General features: G+C 47.0%; 1 pseudogene; it reads right to left on the bottom strand.

Moving 5' to 3' along the window:
• Window positions 1-1,832: 1,832 nt before the first annotated feature.
• LOC120524478 lies at window positions 1,833-5,093 on the bottom strand (annotated as a pseudogene).
• Window positions 5,094-16,869: the final 11,776 nt, after the last annotated feature.

The raw sequence follows: 16,869 nt of genomic DNA, 5'->3' as shown, positions 1-16,869 counted from the left end.
GAGATTCTGTAATGACTTCAGACGTCTAAACCAGGTCTCCAAGTTCGATGCCTACCCGATGCCGCGGATAGAACGCCTAGGTACGGCTCGATATTTGACTAACCTTGATATGACAAAAGGGTACTGGCAAATTCCCTTAACGGCATCTGCCAAGGAGAAAACCGCCTTCAGTACCCCTAGCGGACATTGGCAATACAAGGTCCTCCCATTTGGACTGCACGGGGCCCCAGCGACCTTTCAGCGTCTGGTGAATAGAGTACTAAAGCCCCACCAGTCCTATAGTGCCGCCTACCTGGATGACGTAGTCATCTATTCCGGCACCTGGAAGGAACATCTATTGCAGGTCTCCGCTGCCCTCATGACACTAGCAAAGGCCGGCCTCCGCATAAACCCCCGTAAGTGCTTCTTTGGTGTAAAGGAGGCCAAGTATTTAGGCTACCTAGTGGGACGAGGACAGGTGAAGCCACAATGTTCAAAAATTAAAGACATCCTGGAATGGCCCCGCCCGAATACCAAGAGACAGGTGCAGGCTTTCTTGGGGTTAGCGGGGTACTACCACCGGTTCGTACCCCGTTTCTCTGAAAGGGCAGCACCCTTGATCGATTTAACAAAAAAAGGCGCTCCTTTTTACGTGGTATGGAACGACAAGGCGGAACATGCATTCAGTAACTTAAAAAAGGCCCTAACATCGACACCAGTATTGAGAACACCTGATTTTGGTCTTCCTTTTATTCTCCAGACCGATGCTTCGGACACAGGCCTGGGTGCCGTGTTGAGCCAAAGTATCGATGGTGTCGAGCACCCCGTGATGTACCTGAGCCGGAAACTGTTGGACCGGGAGACCAGGTACACGGTAGTGGAGAGGGAAGCCTTGGCCATTAAGTGGGCGGTGACACATCTACAGTACTACCTGTTGGGTCGAGAATTCACTCTGGTGACTGATCACGCTGCTCTTCAGTGGATGTCCCTACACAAGGAGTCAAATCCCCGAGTCACCAGGTGGTTTCTGGATTTGCAGTCATACAAGTTCGCCGTCACTTATCGTCGTGGCAACCTTCAGGCCAATGCCGATGCCCTCTCTCGTATTCACGACCTCTCGGTTAGGTCCGCCTGACCTGATGGTTCTGGGCCGAGGGGGGGGTCGTGTCATGCACGTGCGAGTAGGGGGCCGCGGACGGACCTTAATACGTTCGGGAAGACATACGCCAGCAGGGAGTGGCGGGGTACTAACCTTTCTCCTTTTGTTTCTTACAGAACAAAATACACACCGCCACCATGAGCATCCCACCTACAGCTTCCCGCAGTACGCTTCTTCCGCCCTTCCTCCGTCCACTACTCATGACGTCATCAATCCCATCTTCCACCACGGCTCCTTCCCAGCATTCCTCCTCTTCCGGCCCCTCCTCCATAAATGTCCGCCGACGCCATCTTTGGTTGTCATGCACTAGGGAATTCATTTTTTTCATGTACATTGACCTGTTTATTTGTGTACTGTGGATCGTATTTCAGTATACGGGGCCGGAAACCCCAAACCTTTATGTTGTCTTCTGATTACTCTTTTACAATATATACTGTATATATATACTAGCAGAATACCCGCGCTTTGCAGCGGGCAAGTAGTGTGTAAAAGAAGTTATGAAAAAGAAAATGAAAAATTTTAAAAATAACGTAACATGATTGTTAATGTAATTGTTTTGTCATTGATATGAGTGTTGTTGTCATTTCTATCTATATCTATATCTATATCTATATATATATACATCTCTGGATGAGCTGGGACACATCATCAGTGATGTTTCCTAAGATCATCGGGTGTTTTGGGTCTCACAACATCAGACACCCTCTCTCAGGTGACCCAGCTGGGGTTGATCACGCCCCAACTTGTGTCCCAGCAGCACTGGCCCACTTTGCGGACCTCTTGATCCAAATCCACCTCGAGGCTCTTTCTGCGGCTTCTGTGATGAACTTAATGGCTCTCCTCTTTACTGCTCCTGTGATTCCAAGCCTGGCAAAGATCTTACACAGGGATCGAGCGGCAAAGCCTTTGCACCCTACTTCTATAGGCTCACAGCAAGCCTTCCAGCCCTTCCTTCAGCAGTCCTCAATGAGCTCCTGGTACTTGAGCCGCCTATGCTCATTTGCCTCTTCCATGCGGTCCTCCCATGGGACTGTCAGTTCCAACAAAAGGATTTGCTTGGACGATGCAGATGTTAAAACTATATCAGGTCTCAATGAGGTTGATGTTACAAATTCCGGAAACTTGAGCTGCCTGCCCAGGTCAACCAGCAGCTCCCAGTCTGCTGAAGATGAAAGGAGGCTAATTGATTTTTGCTTTGCTTGCGCCTGCTCACCAGCCCTTATGAAGGCAATTCTTCTCTGGCTTCTAACATATTTATTGTTGGCCACTGCCTGTGAAATGGTCTCTGCTATACACTTTAGGACCTGATCGTGTCGCCAACGGTATCGACCCTCTCCAAGGGCAGATGGGCAGCTACTCAGAATATGCTCCAGAGACCCTCGTACAGGACAGAGTGGACACGTTGGAACTTCACTCTTGCCCCAAACATGCAAGTTCGTTGGGCTGGGGAGCACGTCATACACAGCTTGGACCAGGAACTTAATACGCTGTGGCTCTGCCTTGCAGATGTCATTCCAGGTGATCTTCCTCTCCAGCGCTCCTTCCCACCTCGTCCATGCCCCTTGCTGCCGCATGCTCACCGTCCTGCTGGTCCTCACCTCCTCGACACCTGCTCGGACTTCCTCTAGGACCAATTCTCGTCTCACCTTGCCCTGAGCCTTGTTGTACTGTGGCTTTGGGATTGCTCCCAAACCTGCTTGACCCGTTGCCACTGTACCCACAAGTGCCTCGTATCTCAGCCAAGACTCCAACTCCAGTCCCTCTTGTGCTCTCCACTTCCTCCCTGTTCGCACTTCAATACCTGCTGCTGTTACTCTAGAATCTCCAGAGCCTTGGTAGACTAGGGCCTCTCTTATACGAGTAACCCTGAACTCCTCCTCCAGACTGCTGAAAGGAAGCTGAAGCTTATTACTCCTGCCATATAGTGCTACACTCGTTAGACTGCGAGGCAGGCCAAGCCATCTTCGGAGATGACAGCTGATCTTCCTCTCCAGGGTCTCTACTGTAGACATTGACATTTCATACACCAACAGCGGCCAAAGAATCCGTGGCAAAATGCCATGCTGGTACTGTATATCCATGCCTTAGATCTGCCAGGTAAACCCGACTTATCTACAGCCGACAACCAAGCTTCCAGCTTCTTGATCGTTGTCTGTATTGACGCAGTATCTCTGAGGCTACAGTCAAAAACCTTACCTAGGCTAGTGACTGGTTTCTCATTAATTGATGGTATTGTTACGCCATCCACTGAGAAGCAAAACTTGTCCACCACTTTCCCTCTCTTCAGTACCATAGACCTGGATTTTGTTGGCTTGAAGCTCATCCTCGTTCAAGAAATGAGCTTAACCAGGCCCTGGAGAATCCACCTGCACCCAGGCACTGAGGTAGTGGTGACTGTCAAGTCATCCATAAAGGCTCTGATCGAGGGCTGCCGGATCCCAGTCTTGGACAGGGGGCCTCTGCACTCCGTCCCAGCAGCCTTGACCAACATATTCATCGTGAGAGCAAAAAGGATCACAGAAATTGTACAGCCAGTAATTATCCCTTTCTCGAGTCGATGACAGTTTGATGTAATGCTCCCTGAAGTAACTCTCAGGCTGAAATTACTGTAATAATCCAGAATGAGACCCTTGATCTTACAGGGTACATGGTGCCGATCTAGAGTCGTCTCAACCAGCTTGTGAGGGATTGACCCATATGCATTGCCAAGATCCAGTCAAAGCACAGCTAAATCTCCATTTCCCTCACGTGCTTCCCTTATCAATTGTGTGACGACTCCAGTATGTTCCAGGCACCCTGCCACTACAGGAATGCCGCCCCTTTGTACCGATGTGTCAATATAACCATTCTTCAGTAGGAAGTCTGTCATCCTTCTAGCTAAAATGCTAAAGAAGATTTTGCCCTCCACACTGAGAAGTGAGATGGATCGAAAGTGTTCCAGTTTTGTTGAATTCTCCTCCTTAGGGATCCAGATGCCCTCCGCCTCCCTCCACTGTTCTGCGATGATCCCTCTTCCCCAAATCACTCTGAGGATCTTCCAGAGGATTCGAAGGAGTCCTGGGCAACGCTTGTACACCTTATATGGTACTTAACTGGGACCTGGAACAGAACTCACTCTGACTGCTGTTACCACCTCTTGAACTTCATTCCAGGTGGGTTCTAAAGTGTTGAACTCAACTAGTGGTGCTGGTACCTTCAAGAGGGCTGTCTGTGGCCCTAACTCATGCTCTCTGTCCGGATCACTCAAGGTGTTATACAGGAAGTGATCTACCTCTTCCTTGGGGCAATCCAAACGTCCACTACGCTTCTCTCCCAGCAGTCTTCTTGTAAAGCCAAAGGGGTCAGCTACAAATGAGGTTCGCTTCCTGGCTCTTTCAACTCTCCGCCTCCTATGCCATTCTGCTCTACACATCGTCATGAGCTTCTTCCTAATAATCTGCCGAACCTCGCTGAGAGATGGCTTCTCCTCCTCAGCTGCTTTCCTGAACTGCTTCGTCAGAATCCGCAGCTCTTTCCGGAGTTGATGGATCTTATCTGACCTGCGGTTCCTGGTATAGGTATGTTTACTCAACTTAGGCCCTTCTACGCTGAACCTCTCAGTCGCGAAACTTGTGATAATTGTGGTCAGATTAAGAAGTCGTCCTTCCACATCACCCTTTGCTGTTACACTGGTGATTCTAGATGTATCCTCATCAAACTGGTGCCACAGCTTGTGCTGCTTTGCTGGAGGCCACTTGATATGTAGGACTACTCTGCCTAGACCTGGAGTGTTTGGCACTTGGAGGTTCTGGGCTGTGTGGGGTTTCTCCGGACCGGGCTCCTCCTGCGTCGCACCAGGCTTCGATCCTGTGCGCTGTGCTGTCATCTCCTGTGTCAGGCATTTCATCCGGGCCTGATGAATTTTTAGGCCCCTATCATTCTTGCAGACCTTTCCGCAGATGCATCTACTTATCATAGTCGATAGTCCATTTCCTGAGGTCATTACCAAGAGGTCCATCCTATTGGGGTGCTCATCCTCCCCCCCTCTCGGGCACCCCTGAGGGTATTTCTCCGTGGGTTGCTCTGTAGCTTATTTGGGTACTTCCTTATGGAAGTTGCAGGTTGGGCTGCTACCCCTTCCTGCCCCGGGTGCCGTCTTTCCATGCTGTCACCGACTCTCCAGTCGTCACCAAACTATACTCGGTTGTCACCCAGCCTATTCCTGGGAGTCACTGGACAAGCCAGTCAAACAGTACTTAGATACATCTCTGGATGCGCTGGGACACATCATCAGTGATGTTTCCTAAGATCATCGGGTGTTTCGGGTCTCACAACATCAGACACCCTCTCTCAGGTGACCCAGCTGGGGTTAATCACGCCCAAACTTGTGTCCCAGCAGCACTGGCCCACTTTGCGGACCTCTTGATCTAAATCCACCTCGAGGCTCTCTCTGCGGCTTCTGTGATGGACTTAATGGCTCTCCTCTTTACCGCTCCTGTGATTCCAAGCCTGGCAAAGATCTTACACAGGGATCGAGCGGCAAAGCCTCTGCACCCTACTTCTATAGGCTCACAGCAAGCCTTCCAGCCCTTCCTTCGGCAGTCCTCAGTGAGCTCCTGGTACTTGAGCCACTTACGCTGATTTGCCTCTTCCATGCGGTCCTCCCATGGGACTGTCAGTTCCAACAAAAGGATTTGCTTGGACGATGCAGATGTTAAAACTATATCGCATCTCAATGTGGTTGATGTTACAAATTCCGGGGACTTGAGCTGCCTGCCCAGGTCAACCCGCAGCTCCCAGTCTATAGCAAAATACCCGCGCTTGGCAGCGGAGAAGTAAAAAGAAAAGGAAACATTTTAATAACGTAACATGATTGACAACGTAATTGTTTTGTCATTGTCATGAGTGTTGCTGGTATATATTTATATATATATATATATATATATATTTAGTTACATAAAAACAGATGACTTATTGGGTTTATGAAATCACAGAATTTGATAACTAAAACAATATGTTTTTTTTTATATGATGCTTACAGGATATCACATAAACATTTAAGAGAAAATGAAGCTCATCCATCAAATTTACAGAAACATAAAAATATATTCTGATAACATCTCCACAAGTGGGAGATTGAATTGGAAGACGGAACAGCTGCCAAAAAGAAAAAAAGTGCCATCTTTACTCAAAATCACACTGCTCTACCTTATCATTCACAGTTACTGGTACTTCAGGGAATTAGTGCTCAACACTGAATTACATTTTGATGAAAGGCCTCAGATACGTGGAACTCAGAGTGCTCCCTATTCTCTTTTTAACCAAAAGAAAGGAAATGTATTGCTTTCAAGAGTAAGGAGAAAAAACAAACAAAAAAAAAATGAAATTCTACTTCTTCTTATAATTATCGTATTGTTTTTTATAGAAGGGCATATTTCTTTTGACTTTTGCTGATATAAGGATCAGGATATTTTTTATGGTGTGCAAAAATCACTCAATGTCAGTTGTCATGAAGAAATGATTAATGCTTCCTAAGAAGTTACCTCAGCAAATGTGCTGCACATGCAGTTCACTTTCAGAATGAATAAATGGAAATGAAGCATACTTCTGAAATTATACTCATCAGTGTGCTGTGTTTAAAGCAACCTGACAAATTGTGTGCTTAATGGATGTTCAGTGTTAGAGTACTATATTATTCCATTGCATTCACAGATTTCTGCTAATCATTAGTTTGCCTGGACACAGCAAGGGTTTATTATAACTCAAATATTGTAAGTAAAATACTGTATATATATATATATTGTAACAGGCGCCTGGCGTCCATGCCCAGTCGGGACACCCCTGCACACTGTATTCAGGGGGAGCAGCCCTGGACAGTGCAATACCTCCCCTGACGCTAGATGGCCCCCCCTGGGCTGGTGTAGTGCCTCAGTTTCCCACAGGGCTCCCTGGGAATTGGAGTTGGGGGCAGCCCTGTTGGGTCCCGCAGGTACCGCCAGGGGGTGCTGTGTTTGGGACTCCTGAGCCCGTGTGGGCAACAGCTTCATCACACCTGGAAGTGCCGCCGGATCTTGGTGATCAAACACCTGGAACACTTCCAGGTGACCTAAAAAAGGGAGCCAGCAACCACCACTCATCAGCCAGAGTCGGGTGGAGGAAGACAAGGTTGTGAAGGAGGAGTGGTGGTGCCAGAGAAGAGTGTTTGTGTTTTACTGGTGCTGTACTGGTGTTTGGGACTGTGTTGTGGCTGGGGGGAGTACAGGGAAGACGTGCCCTCCAGCTGAAGAGGAATAAAAAATCCTTTTATTTTACACGTGCCTCCCGTGTCCAATCTGTGTCGGGTCAGGCGCTATATAGTGCCGTTTACAATATTGTAAAAGAGAAATCAAGAGACAGCATAAAGGTTTGGGGTTTCTGGCCCCGTATACTGAATTCTGATCCACAATAACAAAAAAACAGGTCAATGTACATGAAAATAATTTCCAGAGTGCATGACAAAAACAGATGGCGTCGGCCGACATTTTATGGAGAAGGGGCCAGAAGTGGAGGAATGCTGGGAAGGAGCCGTGATGGAAGATGGGATTGATGATGTCATGAGTAGTGGACGGAGGAAGGACGGAAGTAGTGTACTGCGGGAAGCTGTAGGAGGGAGGCTTATGGCGGCGGTGCGTCTTTTCTTCTTTAAGAAATAAAAGAAGAAAGGTTAGTACCTCGCCACTCCCTGCTGGCGAACGTCTTCCCGAACGTATTAAGGTCCGTCCGCGGTCCACTACTCGCGTGTGCATGACACGACTCCCCTCTCAGCCCAGAACCATCAGGTCAGGCGGACCTAACCGAGAGGTCGTGAATACGAGAGAGGGCATCGGCATTGGCCTGAAGGTTGCCACGACGATAAGTGACGGCGAACTTGTATGACTGCAAATCCAGAAACCACCTGGTGACTCGGGGATTTGACTCCTTGTGTAGGGACATCCACTGAAGAGCAGCGTGATCAGTCACCAGAGTGAATTCGCGACCCAATAGGTAGTAACGGAGATGCGTCACCGCCCACTTAATGGCCAAGGCTTCCCTCTCCACTGCCGCATACCTGGTCTCCCGGTCCAACAGTTTCCGGCTCAGGTACATCACGGGGTGCTCGACACCATCGACGTTTTGGCTCAACACGGCGCCCAGGCCGGTGTCCGAAGCATCGGTCTGGAGAATAAAAGGAAGACCAAAATCAGGTGTCCTCAATACCAGTGCCGATGTTAGGGCCTTTTTCAAGTCACTGAATGCATGTTCCGCCTTGTCGTTCCATACCACGCATAAAGGAGCGCCTTTTTTTGTTAGATCGGTCAAGGGTGCTGCCCTTTCAGAGAAAAGGGGTACAAACGGCGGTAGTACCCCGCTAGCCCCAAGAAAGCCTGCACCTGTCTCTTGGTATTCAGGCGGGGCCATTCCAGGATGTCTTTAATTTTTGAACATTGTGGCTTCACCTGTCCTCGTCCCACTAGGTAGCCTAAATACTTGGCCTCCTTTACACCAAAGAAGCACTTACGGGGGTTTATGCGGAGGCCGGCCTTTGCTAGTGTCGCGAGGGCAGCGGAGACCTGCAATAGATGTTCCTTCCAGGTGCCGGAATAGATGACTACGTCATCCAGGTAGGCGGCACTATAGGACTGGTGGGGCTTTAGCACTCTATCCACCAGACGTTGAAAGGTCGCTGGGGCCCCGTGCAGTCCAAATGGGAGGACCTTGTATTGCCAATGTCCGCTAGGGGTACTGAAGGCGGTTTTCTCCTTGGCAGATGCCGTTAAGGGAATTTGCCAAAACCCTTTTGTCATATCAAGGGTAGTCAAGCATTGAGCCGTACCCAGGCGCTCAAGAAGGTAATCTATCCGGGCATCGGGTAGGCATCGAACTTGGAGACCTGGTTTAGACGTCTGAAGTCGTTACAGAACCTCCAGGAGACGTCAGGCTTAGAAACGAGGACAATAGGACTGGACCAGGGACTATGGCTTTCTTCAACAACATCCATGTCCAACATCCGTTGAACCTCAAGTTCCACTTTGGCGCGTTTTGCCTCCGGGAGTCTATAGGGCCTCTCCCAGACGATTACTCCGGGTGCCGTGACTATGTCGTGCTCAATCAGCAAAGTCTGGCCCGGTGACTCGCTCACTACTTCGGGGACGGCCAGGATTGCGTGGGTTAACTCCTGCCAATGTAGGGGTGTCAGCTCGTCACCGAGGTTAAGGGCAGACGTGCATGTGAATAGGGAGAGGAATCTACGAGTGTCGGAAGAGTCCTCCCGGTCTTTCCAAGGTTTTAATAAACTTACATGGTAGATCCTCTCGCTCGGCCGACGATTGGGTTGTTTAACCAAATAGTCGACGAGTCCCTTTCTTTCCTTAACCTCGTAGGGTCCTTGCCAGTGAGCCAGTAGTTTAGAATGGGAGGTAGGAACGAGTACCATCACTCGATCCCGCGGTTGGAACTCCCGGAGGACCGGGCTTGCACTGCCTGCGCACGAGTCACGTGGTCTTTTAGGAGTGGCCTGATTTTATTGAGCCTGTCGCGCAGTTGAGCTACATACTCTAGTATATTGGTAGAGGGAAGGGCCTCGGCTTCCCAACCTTCTTTTAGTATATCCAAAAGTCCTCGGGGTTGTCGTCCATATAACAACTCAAAAGGGGAGAAAACCGTAGAGGCCTGGGGCACCTCCCGGTATGCAAAAAGCACAAGTGGTAGGAGTTGGTCCCAGTTTCTACCATCCGCGTTGACTACCTTGCGTAGCATCTGTTTAAGAGTCTGGTTGAAACGTTCCACCAACCCGTCTGTTTGCGTGTGATAAACAGATGTCTTCAGGTGCTTAATACGGAGTAATCTGGCAACCTCCTTGAACGTATCCGAGGTGAAGGGTGTACCCTGGTCTGTGAGGACTTCTCTGGGTATACCCACTCTAGAAAATAGGTTGACTAATTCCCATGCAATGTTTTTAGTGTTAGCGGAGCGCAGAGGAACCGCCTCTGGGTATCGGGTTGCGTAATCCACCATGACCATTATATATTTATGGCCACGATTTGAGGGTTCCAGGGGTCCTACTAAATCCACCCCTATTCTGTCGAAGGGAACATCGATCAGCGGGATGGGAACGAGAGGAGCGCAGTCCCTCCTAGGAATCTGGTGAATCTGACACTCTGAACAGGATTGACAGAAATGCCAGACCTCCTCGTTGATCCCGGGCCAGTAAAATTGGAGCTTTATCCTCTTCAAAGTCTTCTCGGCCCCGAGGTGAGCACCTAAGAGGTGAGCATGAGCTAGTTCACATATCTCCCGCTGGAAGGTACGCGGAACTAGCAGCAACTTCCGCACCTCGCCCTCGTGGGTCGCAACCCGATACAACAGATCATTTTCAATCACAAAAAAGGGCTCACGTGGTATGGAATCGTCAGCCTGTGAGCTGCCGGGGACAACAATAGCATTCCGGGCAAACCGCAGGGAATCATCATTCCACTGTTCTCTTTTGAATGAGGCAGGATTGGATCGAAACTGGTGATCCAGACTATTCAAAGGGTCTTCAGAGCTGGTGACAGGAAGAGTACCCTGGCTTGTGCCCTCCCCGACGGATACTTCCGGGTAAGGGTCTGTCGCCAGGAAAGAGTCCCCCTGTGTTCCTGCGCCATTAGAGCACGGCATGGGGACCGCAGGAAGGGCAACTCGCCCTTTCATAACCAGACCCAACGAGGCCCCGGGAGCGGTGTGCACTTTACCGCAGTTTTTGTGTGACCAGTCCTGTCCTAAGATCACCGGATAGGGGGGTTCGGGTAACACAGCGACCGCCAAGCGAGTCAACTCCCCCTTCCAGGCGATTTAGCACATTGCGAATCGATAAGACCTGGTCTCCCCATGTACACAAGTGACTTGCAGATGCTGGCTTAGCCACTGTCGCGGTAAAACATAACGGCGCGCGACAATGGTTATGTTGCTGCCGGAGTCAAACAAAGCCACCACTGGGTGCCCATTTATTAACACCACTCCAGTATTAGGACTTGCCAAAGGATGCGACGGGGCACAGTACCTTTCTGTCGTAGCCCAAGTGCAGTCCATCGGCTCCGTGTTCAGTGGACAGGTAGGTAGCAGGTGGCCGGTCTCACCACACTTGTAACATCACGGGGAGGCTGGCTTTTCTTTGGGTTTCTGCGGCGCTTCAGCAGTGCGTCGAGTGGGCTCGGGGGTGGCGGCACGTCCCTGTCGGTTCCCGCAAGCTTGCCTTTCCGACCCCCCGGCTTGGAGGACCGCGAGCTGACGCTCGAGTACTTCCAGGAGAACCTGCATGTCCTTGTAAGGATGGTGCCGGACCTGCTGGGCGAGAGAACTGGGCATCGCATTTACCAGGCCCTCACAGGCCACATGCTCCACCACCTTCCGGGCTTGGGGACCCTCGGGCCATAGCCACCGCTCCATTTTGCCCCAGAAGTCGAAGGCCTGCGCTCGGGCCGGCTTGTCTGGGTCGAACTGCCAGTTCCTCCACTCATTTGCCTGCTGGCCCGGCGTGATGCCGTAGCGTGCCAGGATCTCCTGTTTTAGGAGGTCGTAGTCCGCGGCCTCCTCCTCGGGGAGGTTGTAATAAGCCTGCTGTGCGGGTCCCTTCAGGTAGGGTGCCAGGATGGACGCCCACTCGGACCGCTGCCACTGGTTCCGGGTGGCTGTCCTTTCAAAAATGCTCAAATACGACTCGACGTTGTCCACGTCTGATAAGGGCACAAGAGGCGGAGGCGTCGTCAAGGTGGATCGGGTCTTATCCTCTGTGCAGCTTCTCCAACTCCCAGTTGGTTTGCGACTTGCGCTTGCTGCAGGGACTGGATCTGTGCGTTCATCCCTTGCAGTACAGTGTTCAAGTCCTGTCCTTCTGACATTGTATCGGACTGAATATCCTGCCGACTACGCCACTGTAAAAGAGAAATCAAGAGACAGCATAAAGGTTTGGGGTTTCCGGCCCCGTATACTGAATTCTGATCCACAATAACAAAAAAACAGGTCAATGTACATGAAAATAATTTCCAGAGTGCATGATAAAAACAGATGGCGTCGGCGGACATTTTATGGAGGAGGGGCCATAAGTGGAGGAATGCTGGGAAGTGGTGGAAGATGGGATTGATGACATCATAAGTAGTGGATGGAGGAAGGGCAAAAGTAGCGTACTGCGGGAAGCTGTAGGAGGGAAGCTTATGGCGGCGGTGCCTCTTTTCTTTTGTAAGAAATAAAAGGAGAAAGGTTAGTACCCCGCCACTCCCTGCTGGCGAACGTCTTCCCGAACGTATTAAGGTCTGTCCGCGGTCCCCACTCAGCGCGTGATATATATATATATATATATATATATATATATATATATGAAGAAAAATAGAATGCTGCATTATATTGATAACATGTATTAAAATTAGAAGAAATCATTTTCTTAGCACAGGTCTGGACTTAAATGTATGCTCTGACACATTTAAAATAGAATTTTTATACTCTGTTGTTAACATGAAAAATCCTGTGGAATAAGATGATCAGATTGTGCTTATACAGTCGATTCCGGTTAGTTGGACCACCAGTTAATCGAACCAGACGCTTATTCGGACCGAATCCTAAAGAACGGAAACAGATCATATTACATAAGCCTAATATTGTTCGCTTATTTGGACCAAAATTCCGTTTAATCGGACCAAAGAACGTGACAGAGAATAAGAAAAAGAAGCCAAAAGTCACCCGCAGAAAGCGGATGAAAGCGTAAAGCAAAAGACCAGGAAAGTGATGATGATGACCCTGCAAGTGACAACAAAGGATGACAGGAAATGAATTGAAACTTTGCGCCGCTATTTCATGCAGGAGGGAAATGAAGGCAGTCCCATTGATGTGTTAGATGATTGTGGTGATTTTGTTCAAGTGCAGTGTGTCAACAGAATGCGTCAGATCACAATAGACAAGTTCTTCAAACATTGACTGGAATTTGTTTTATTTTTATTAATTTTATTGCATTCCATACAAATCAATCAAGTTTTACATAACGAAAATTTGAGTTAAGAACAAATCGATCCCCGCCCCTAAGAGAGAGAGCAAGCTAAACAGCATGAAATTTAAGACCTGTAAACATACCTAAATTAATAGATTCTCTGTGCTTTATGAGATTATTTTAAAATATTACTGATTTGATCCTGCCATGTTTTGAAAAAAGTCTGTACGGATCCTCTAACTGAGTATTTGATTTTTTCCAATTTCAAATAGTATAACACATCAGTTTCTCACTGACTTAAAAGAGGAGAGTTTGGGTTCTTCCAGTTTATCAGGATAAGTCTGCGTGCCAAAAGTGTAGTGAATGCAATCACAGTTTGTTTGTCCTTCTCCACTTTAAGCCCATCTGGAAGAACACCAAACACAACTGTTAATGGGTTAGGTGGGATTGTGTGTCCAAGGCTGTGTGAAAGGTAATTAAAAATTTTCGTCCAGAATGATGTTAATTTGGTGCATGCCCAAAACATGTGACCCAGTGAGGCTGGAACTAGTTTAGTTTAGATGGTGTCTAAGTCCTTGAGATTGAGCAATATTTTTTCCAGCATGGATGTGGGTGCAAGATGAGGAAAATCTGGGAGGTTCTGTTTAACAAAGTTCCTGATTTGAAGATAGTGAAAGAAATGTGTAGTTGGAATGTTAAATTAGGAATGTAATTTTTCATAGGATGCAAAGACGTTGTCTATATAAAGATCTCTAAGCAAGTTAATTCCAAATTTCTTCCAGATATTAAAAACTGCATATGTTTGCAAAGGTTGAAAGAGGTGGTTCTCTTGCAGAAGTGCCACAGACAGAAGCTTCTCTGTCTTAAAATGCTTTTTACATTGATTCCATATTCTAAGTGAGTGTAGCACAATTGGGTTATTAGTGTATTGGCGATAACGTGTGTTTATTGGAGCACAGAGCAAGGAATACAAAGAAGTACTGCAGGATTTTACTTCTATTGCGGACCAAGCCTGTGTATGTTCTTCTATTTGTGTCCAAGTTCTTATTGCCTGTATATTTGCTGCCCAGTAATTAAACTGGAAGTTAGGTAGAGCCATTCCGCATTCTGCCTTTTGTCTTTGTAGGGTCACTCTTTGGATGCGTGGATGTTTTGAATTCCAAATAAATGAGGGTATTGCTGAATCGAATTGCTTAAAGAATGATTTATTAATGTATATTGGAATGTTTTGAAATAAAAAAAGGAGCTTAGGAAGAATATTCATCTTAACAGTGTGTCACAAACCTGAGACATACTCAAAGAAAGGTTGGGGGCAGCCACTCGTATAATCTCGAAACCTGGCTGCAAAATTGTTCTTTTCACAGAAATACAGCACTGATGTGCATATAACGAATCCAAGACAAGACTGAGGGAAAGGGGAAAAAGGGCAGGCTTTTAAAGGGGAAGACAGGAAGTGAGGTCATGGGAATCGGGCACGTGTTCGTCGCTCATTGGATCAGGCCCGGACGTGACATCAGGGGGGCCAGCGCCGGTTAGTTCTGTCTCCATTGGTTCGGTCCCGGTAGTGATGTCATGAGAGCCAGGTGGAGTCTCCCAGGGATGGTCTACAGGGAAGTGAGAAAAAGAGTCAGTGCACTCTGCCACAGCCCGGCCTGTCTCAGAACTGCCGTCACTCAAGGCCTTTAGCTGCCTCCCATGCGCACGTGTGTGACAAGTGTTAATTCTTCCAGCTAGTGTGAGATGAAGGGTTGACCATCTGTGCAAGTCTTGCTAGATTTTTTTCCAGGTAGACAGCGAAATTTAAACTGTTCTGCAATGATAAAAGGTAGAGTAATCTAATATTACATGCTTGAGAATTCACTGGAAAGAGTACACTTTTATTCAGATTAATTCTGAGGCCAGAGATCTTTTGAAATTCTGTGGGTGCTGATAGGACTGCAGGCACAGAATTTTCTGGGTCCGATATATACAGTACCATATCATCTGCATATAATTAAATTTTCTGTTCCAGTCCTTCTCTGCTAATCCCCTTTATCTGATCAGTATTTCAACAATGTATTGTCAATGGTTCAACGGCAAACAACAGCGGTGACAAGGGGCATCCTTGTCTAGTACCACACTCTAGTTTAAAGTAGTCTGAGCAAATGTTGTTGATGCAAACTGAAGCTTCTGGGTTAGTATACAGTAATTTGGGCCACACCCAAACTTCTCCAGTGTAGTAAAAAGGTATTTCCATTCAATCATGTTAAATGCTTTTTGTACATCTAATGATAATAATATTTCTGGGGTGTTTGATTTAGTTGGTGAGTATATTACATTAAACAGGCGTCAAAGATTTGAAGATAAGTGTCGGCCTCTAATAAATCCAGTTTGGTCTTGTGATATTACCGAGGGGAGCACTTTCTCCATCCTTCTAGCTAAGAATTTAGAGAGTATTTTAACATCGTTATTCAGAAGTGAAATTGGTCTGTATGATGCACATTGTAATAAGTCCTTATTTTGTTTTGGAAAAACGGTGATTAGTGCTTGGCAAAAGGTTTGAGGAAGAGATTGGTTATCTCTGGCTTCTGTAAATGTTGCTAATAGGAGGGGAGCTAGCTGAGCGGAGAATTTCTTGTAAATTTCTGCATGGTAGCCATCAGGGCCTGCTGTTTTCCCGCCTTGGAGTGACTTTATAGCATCTAGTAATTTTGATAACGCCAGAGGTTTCTCAAGTTCCTCCCCACTAAAAGTGTCTATTTTTGGTATTTGTAATGTATCCAGAAATGCATTAGATTATGTATTGTCTTCTTTAAACTCAGTAGTATATAGGGATTTATAGTAGTCTCTGAAAGTGTGCATTATATTTTTGTGGTCGACGATTTTAACTCCATTCGCGTTGGTGATTACTGAGATTGCGTTGCGCACTTCTTGCTTGTGAATTTGTTGAGCTAAAGGCTTAATAGCTTTCTCTCCATGTTCATAGTAATGGTGTCTGGATTTATAAATTAGTTGTTCAGTTTCTTTAGTTGTCAAGAGGTTTAGTTCTGAATGTAGAGCCTGCCTTTTCCTATGTAGAGTCTTGCTTGGTAGTCTGGCGTGTTCTTCATCAATTCTAGTAATTTCGCTTTTTATTTCTGCTACTTTCTTGGCTTCGAGTTTATTTCTGTGGGAAAGATATGAGATAATCTGTCCTCTTAAGAAGGCCTTAAGAGTTTCCCAGAGTGTTCCTGCAGAGATCTCAGAGGATGTATTTGTCTCTAGAAAGAATTGGATTTGTTTGGATATAAATTCCGTACAATTCTCGTCTGCTAATAGAAGCGGGTTGAGACGCCATCTGCGGGGTGAGTGTATGGGGCTTAGTAATTTTAGCTCCAAGATCATAGGTGCATGGTCAGAAATAATAATAGCATCGTATTCGCAAGATTTATCATAGGCAAGAAGTTATTATCTATAAAGAAGTAATCAGTCCTTGAGTAGCAATGATGTACTGGTGAGTAGAAAGAATATGTTCTTGAGTTTGGGTTTAAAAACCTCCAGGGGTCTGATAAGTTGTGGTCAGTTATAAACTTTGTAATTATCTTTGCGGTGTTAGATGCCGTTCCCCCTGTGGAAGAAGTCCTATCTAAAAGTGGATTTAGAACAACAACAACAACATTTATTTCTATAGCACATTTTCATACAAACAGTAGCTCAAAGTGCTTTACATAATAAAGAATAGAAAAATAAAAGACACAATAAGAAAACAAAATAAATCAACATTAATTAACATCGAATAAGAGTAAGGTTCGATGGCCAG

The sequence above is a fragment of the Polypterus senegalus genome, chromosome 2 (genome assembly GCF_016835505.1).
Source record: "Polypterus senegalus isolate Bchr_013 chromosome 2, ASM1683550v1, whole genome shotgun sequence".
Taxonomy (NCBI): domain Eukaryota; kingdom Metazoa; phylum Chordata; class Cladistia; order Polypteriformes; family Polypteridae; genus Polypterus; species Polypterus senegalus.
Note: the sequence above shows the minus strand (reverse complement) of the source record. Positions and strands in the feature narration are given on the sequence as shown.